At 37.6% G+C, this 5,297-nt stretch overlaps 1 long non-coding RNA gene across 1 annotated transcript; it reads right to left on the bottom strand.

Moving 5' to 3' along the window:
- Nucleotides 1–434: 434 nt before the first annotated feature.
- Nucleotides 435–3,128, bottom strand: LOC127938100 (uncharacterized). The gene is made up of 4 exons (XR_008148628.1): nt 1,824–3,128; nt 1,565–1,733; nt 1,132–1,285; nt 435–913 (listed from the first exon to the last, which is right to left on the bottom strand). It is a non-coding gene; the product is annotated as an uncharacterized LOC127938100 (long non-coding RNA).
- Between the last annotated feature and the right edge of the window lie 2,169 nt (nt 3,129–5,297).

The raw sequence follows: 5,297 nt of genomic DNA, 5'->3' as shown, positions 1-5,297 counted from the left end.
TGATGGCCCAGTGATGCCTACATTGCTAGCAAGATCATTTCCCTTTCCAATGCCCAGAAAGGTACTAAAAACATATTTAAAACAGTTTATGTGACTACAGTGGTTCAACCTTAGTGTAATGAAGCAATGAAAATACTTTTTGTGTGCCAAAAAACTAAATAATGACTATTCAACAGTATCTCGTGATGGATGACACTGCTTCATGAAGCTTCAAAGCTTTATTAATCTTTCAGTTCAAATCAGAGCATATCAAACTGCCAAAGTCACATGATTTCAGTAAATGAGGCTTCGTTACGTCATAAGTGTAACTTTTGCAGTTTGATACACGTTCTGAGCAAATGATTTGAAACAAAAGATTCGTAAAGCTTCTAAGCTTCATGAAGCAGTGTTTTGAGATCGCCCATCACTAGATATAGTTGAATAAAATCGTTGTTTTGGGAGATGGGGGTGGGGGGGGGGTTGGCAAAAAAAGTATTCTCGTCGCTTTATAATATTTAGGTTGAACAACTGTAGTCACATGAATTGTTTTAAATGTTTTAGAGGCTTTCTGGGCATTGAAAAAAAGAAATGATCTTGCTAGAAATGCACGCTTCACTGAGCCACATCTTATTATGTGTTGTGAGGATGAACGAAGATCTTACGGGTGTGAAACGACATAAGTAATTATTGACTTAATTTTCATTTTTGGGTGAACTAATCCTTTAAAAACCACAAAGACATTTTCAGATAGCTATCATCATTAAGGAATAGACCAATATTGCCAAACAAGTCATACAAAAAAAAGTGATGCATGACTGACCGGAAGGAGCCGCGCACTTGCAGAAGTCATACAAACTTTCCATCAAACAGATAAAAATCAACCAAATAACAATTATGCTCCAGATGAAGTTCCATCCCAGGATTCAAAGTGTGACTAGAAATATTGAAAAGAGTAAAGAGGACAATACATTAGATATATTACAAAACATAATAATACTTTCAGAAACAAATAGGGGGAGGACAGATACAGTCAGAGACAGATACAGGGATGAGAGGTACAGTCAGAGAGAGACAGAGGGATGAGAGGTACAGTCAAAGGCAGATAGAGAACAATAAAAGGAAGACGCAATCTTGGTGTGTGTGTATCCTTACATTTCAGAAATTCCATTGGAATTTGCACAGAAGAGTGGCAACATGTGGGTTGACTGCCACACATTTTCTTCTGTATCACTTGTCCTGTTTTTATTTCGATGGCACTTTTCCCTTGGCTTTGGGTCCTCTCTCTGGATTTATGCCCACAAAGCACCTAAAGGGTCATGAAACAGACAATATGTAATTAAGAGCGGTTTTAGGACCTCCAAGAAAGTTGGAGATGTCCACTAATAATAAAAAAAAAACATATTTAACTCAATAGCTTGCTGGTGTTAAATAGGGAGACAAATATATTCTCTTCTCGAGTTAAGACACATTGTTTTAAAGGCATCAACAGAAATAACACTGATAACATAACATTATTAAAAGGAATGTTCTGATATAACTTATCTATAAAATGCTGGTTCTGAAGTTGTTAGAATTCAACCATTACCTTTGAATGAACTCCAAGGTACACACTGCTTCCTCCTGATACTCAAGATTAAACTAGTAATAAGCAGCAAACAGAGTGGCAAGGCCGGACAGGAAACTGGGCTGAGTGCCCTCACACACCACCTCGCCTTCAATAATCAGCATCCAGTGCCCACTTGTCAAAGTGTCTCCTAAAACAATCAATATCACAATAGTAATTAATACCTATACCATTTTTTTTTTTTTTTTGTATTTCAGATTTTTACATTTACATTACATACTATATTTAGTAGGGGTGGGATAAAAATGTGATTCTTAAATGTATCGCAATGCATAAGCAGACGATTCTGAACTGATTCACAAATGTCAAAAATAAATTTTCTAAACGTTAATTAATGTAATGTTGACGGAAAGTAAAAGGCGGATCTCTGAAACGCGGAAGTGCATGCCCAGACAGTCTGTGACATGCACATATTTCTTTTACTGTCTATGGTGTGTATCCACTGGCGCAGAGCAAGCGTTTTGAGACCTATAACGTTACTTGAGCGTCTTCAGTCCATTTAATGGAAGTTGAGCTTCCATAGTTGCATATGGTTTGTGGTGGATCGATTATGCAGCAAAATGCCTCCTAATGTGAAACAGACTGCAAGCACTTTGTTTTTTTCTTCCTGAACCTTCTGGTTGTTCGTTCATTTGAAATGACTCGAAAAAAGATTCATTCATTTTGCTGAACGAGACTCAAAAGTCCGATTCGGTAAAATGATCCGAACTTCCCATCACTACAACTGATGATAAGATTCAAGTCATAGACGCAATAAAACAACTCGTTTGTTTATTGGTCAGTGTCGCGCATGATCAGTTCATTTGTTCAAGTGTCACCGCACTGATAAGGTGCCTTTGTGCACCCTGTGCCAAAATACACACAAGATTTGCCGGCCGACATAAATATAGACACATATATATAAATAGCATATTTAATAATTTCAAGGAAAACGTATTTGGTCGCCCTAAGGTAATAAATTAGGCTAACTATACAAAGCAGACTTTATATCAAACAGATTTGTTAAAGTTTTCACATTAACGTTACCTGAAGTTAGCAAATGCTCAAAAAAAATCTACATCTCACTGGTTACGTTAACCTCTTAGAAAAGCACCACTGAGAATTTATATGACACACACATCCTCCGTGAGCGACCCTGACTGACCGCGAGGCTTTAGAAACGCGTTTTATTTCGGCGCCCGTGTTAACAGATGACTGCATGTGCAAAGTTGTTTTACATCATAAAATAATCACGACGAAGTGTGCTGATAAACACTAAGTTACAGTGAATATAAACTATTAGCACTGAAACATGTCATTCATAACGAAGGATTCCAGAGATTTTCTGTCCATGGCTGCTATAGCGCCGGGGGATGTGTGAAATCCTACCGCGACCGCGCTACTGAAACCCCGCGCAATTCTGCCTCGCGCCCCGCGGACGGATGATGCTTGAATCTGGGGTTACCAATATAATCCGCGAATGTAGATGCATTCATATACTATAAACTACCAAACAAGAAATATAAAAAACTGAAGTCACTTACCACAGTTGTCAATCACTCCTCTTGTCTTTAACGTTAATCTCCTCGACCGTTGACGATGCGGCTCCGAAGATTTGAAATTTACAGCAAAATTCTGTAAATTTGAGTCAGACCTACACGTGACCCCAGAATGCATTGCAGTTTACAGCAATATGCTGTATTATTAAAAAACAGTCCGCGGCTGTAAAATAATGCTGTAATTTTTACAGCAATTCATTACAGTGTACCTAACATTGTTCGGGAGGCAGACACACTCTTGCAGTTTAAATCTAGATTAAAGACCCATCTCTTTAACCTAGCTTACACATAACATACTAATATGCTTTTAATATCCAAATCCGTTAAAGGATTTTTAGGCTGCATTAATTAGGTGAACCGAAACCGGAAACACTTCCCATAACACCCGATGTACTTTCTACATCATTAGAAGAATGGCATCTACGCTAATATTTGTCTGTTTCTCTCTTGTTCCGAGGTCACCATGGCCACCAGATCCAGTCTGTATCCAGATCAGAGGGTCACTGCAGTCACCCGGATCCAGTACGTATCCAGACCAGATGGTGGATCAGCACCTAGAAAGGACCTCTACTGCCCTGAAAGACAGCGGAGACCAGGACAACTAGAGCCCAGATACAGATCCCCTGTAAAGACCTTGTCTCAGAGGAGAACCAGGACAAGACAAAACAGATGATTCTTCTGCACAATCTGACTTTGCTGCAGTCTGGAATTGAACTACTGGTTTTCGTCTGGTCAGAGGAGAACTGACCTCCAACTGAGCCTGGTTTCTCCCAAGGTTTTTTTCTCCATTCTGTCACCGATGGCGTTTGACCGGACAATAACATGCTATTTCCAATATTAGGGATAAACTATATAAATAGCCATACTACTTCATATGTGTAGTATTAATAAAAAGCACATCCTTCCCACCAAATACCATACAAAAAAGTGTTTATTTTAATATTAATATCTCCGGTGCGTCTGACTGATGCTGACATATTCCTCATTCCTCCTGATATATATTTTAAAAGCAGATCTCAGAATGACACAGAGAAGCCTAGTGTGAATCTCATTCATACATACATGAGCAAAAGGATACAAGATCAAAAGTACATCAGGATTAGAGCCATACAATAAGCCGAAAATTATCTGGACAGCTGCTGGTATCATCGTGTCGAAAAAATACTGTAAATGTCAATGACTACCACCAGTGTTCTTCAAAATATCTTCTTTTGTGTTCAACAGAAGAAATAAACTCTTACATGTTTGGAACAACACAAGGGTGAATAAATGATAATTGAATTTGCATTTGTTGGTGAACTATACCTTTGAACGTGATTGATTAAATCAAGTATCTGCGCATATGATATGCTGCAGGATCTTTTCTCTTTTTTTTCCAACCTCACTTCATCAAGTCGTAATGTGCTGCTTTATTTGCAAAACTGATTTAGTATTTAAAATGGATTAATTGCAAGTTATTTTGCTTGAAATATAAGCTTGTGGCTTAGTTTGTTTGTTTTATAATGCACTGACTTTCAGACATTAATAAATCTGACAAGTGTCCAAATATGCATCATAAAACTTTTAGAAGTCAAACTCTCTAACCATTAGGCCACGACTTCCCCGAAGGCAATATGCATTAATCAGCACACATTTCCAGAACATAAATCTGAACTTTGGAAAAAAGCTGGAAGGTGCTGGAGCTCAAATCAAAATGACTGGAATGCTTTCGTGATCTTCTTCAGATGAGAGCTGCTGATTCATAATCAGGTTTTGCATTTGCTCTTTCAGAGACAGAGACAGAACGAAGCGACTCGAGCAGCAAATCTCCAGACACACTTCAGGAATCAGGAAAATCAGCTGCTACCTGCACCTAATATTATTCAAACAAAAGCAGATTTTACACCAGCATTGCCGTGAGATAGAGGTGGAAAAGCAAAGTCTTTTTTACAAACCAGTTCCTTTCAATTAAATGCTAAAAAATATTCAAAACCAAGATTTAGTTTTCAAATCAAATATCTGTTTATCACTGCACAATTAGGTTCATTTTTTTTATTGCTAACAAAATTATGAACATCCTTACCAATAGTTGTCACAATATTACTAAACAAAACAAGCTAATTATATTAATTATTCACAATATTGTTTAAAAAAACATTGCTCCCATTTCACAATTA

This window comes from Carassius gibelio, chromosome A20, assembly GCF_023724105.1.
Source record: "Carassius gibelio isolate Cgi1373 ecotype wild population from Czech Republic chromosome A20, carGib1.2-hapl.c, whole genome shotgun sequence".
NCBI classification, from domain to species: Eukaryota; Metazoa; Chordata; class Actinopteri; order Cypriniformes; family Cyprinidae; genus Carassius; species Carassius gibelio.
Note: the sequence above shows the minus strand (reverse complement) of the source record. Positions and strands in the feature narration are given on the sequence as shown.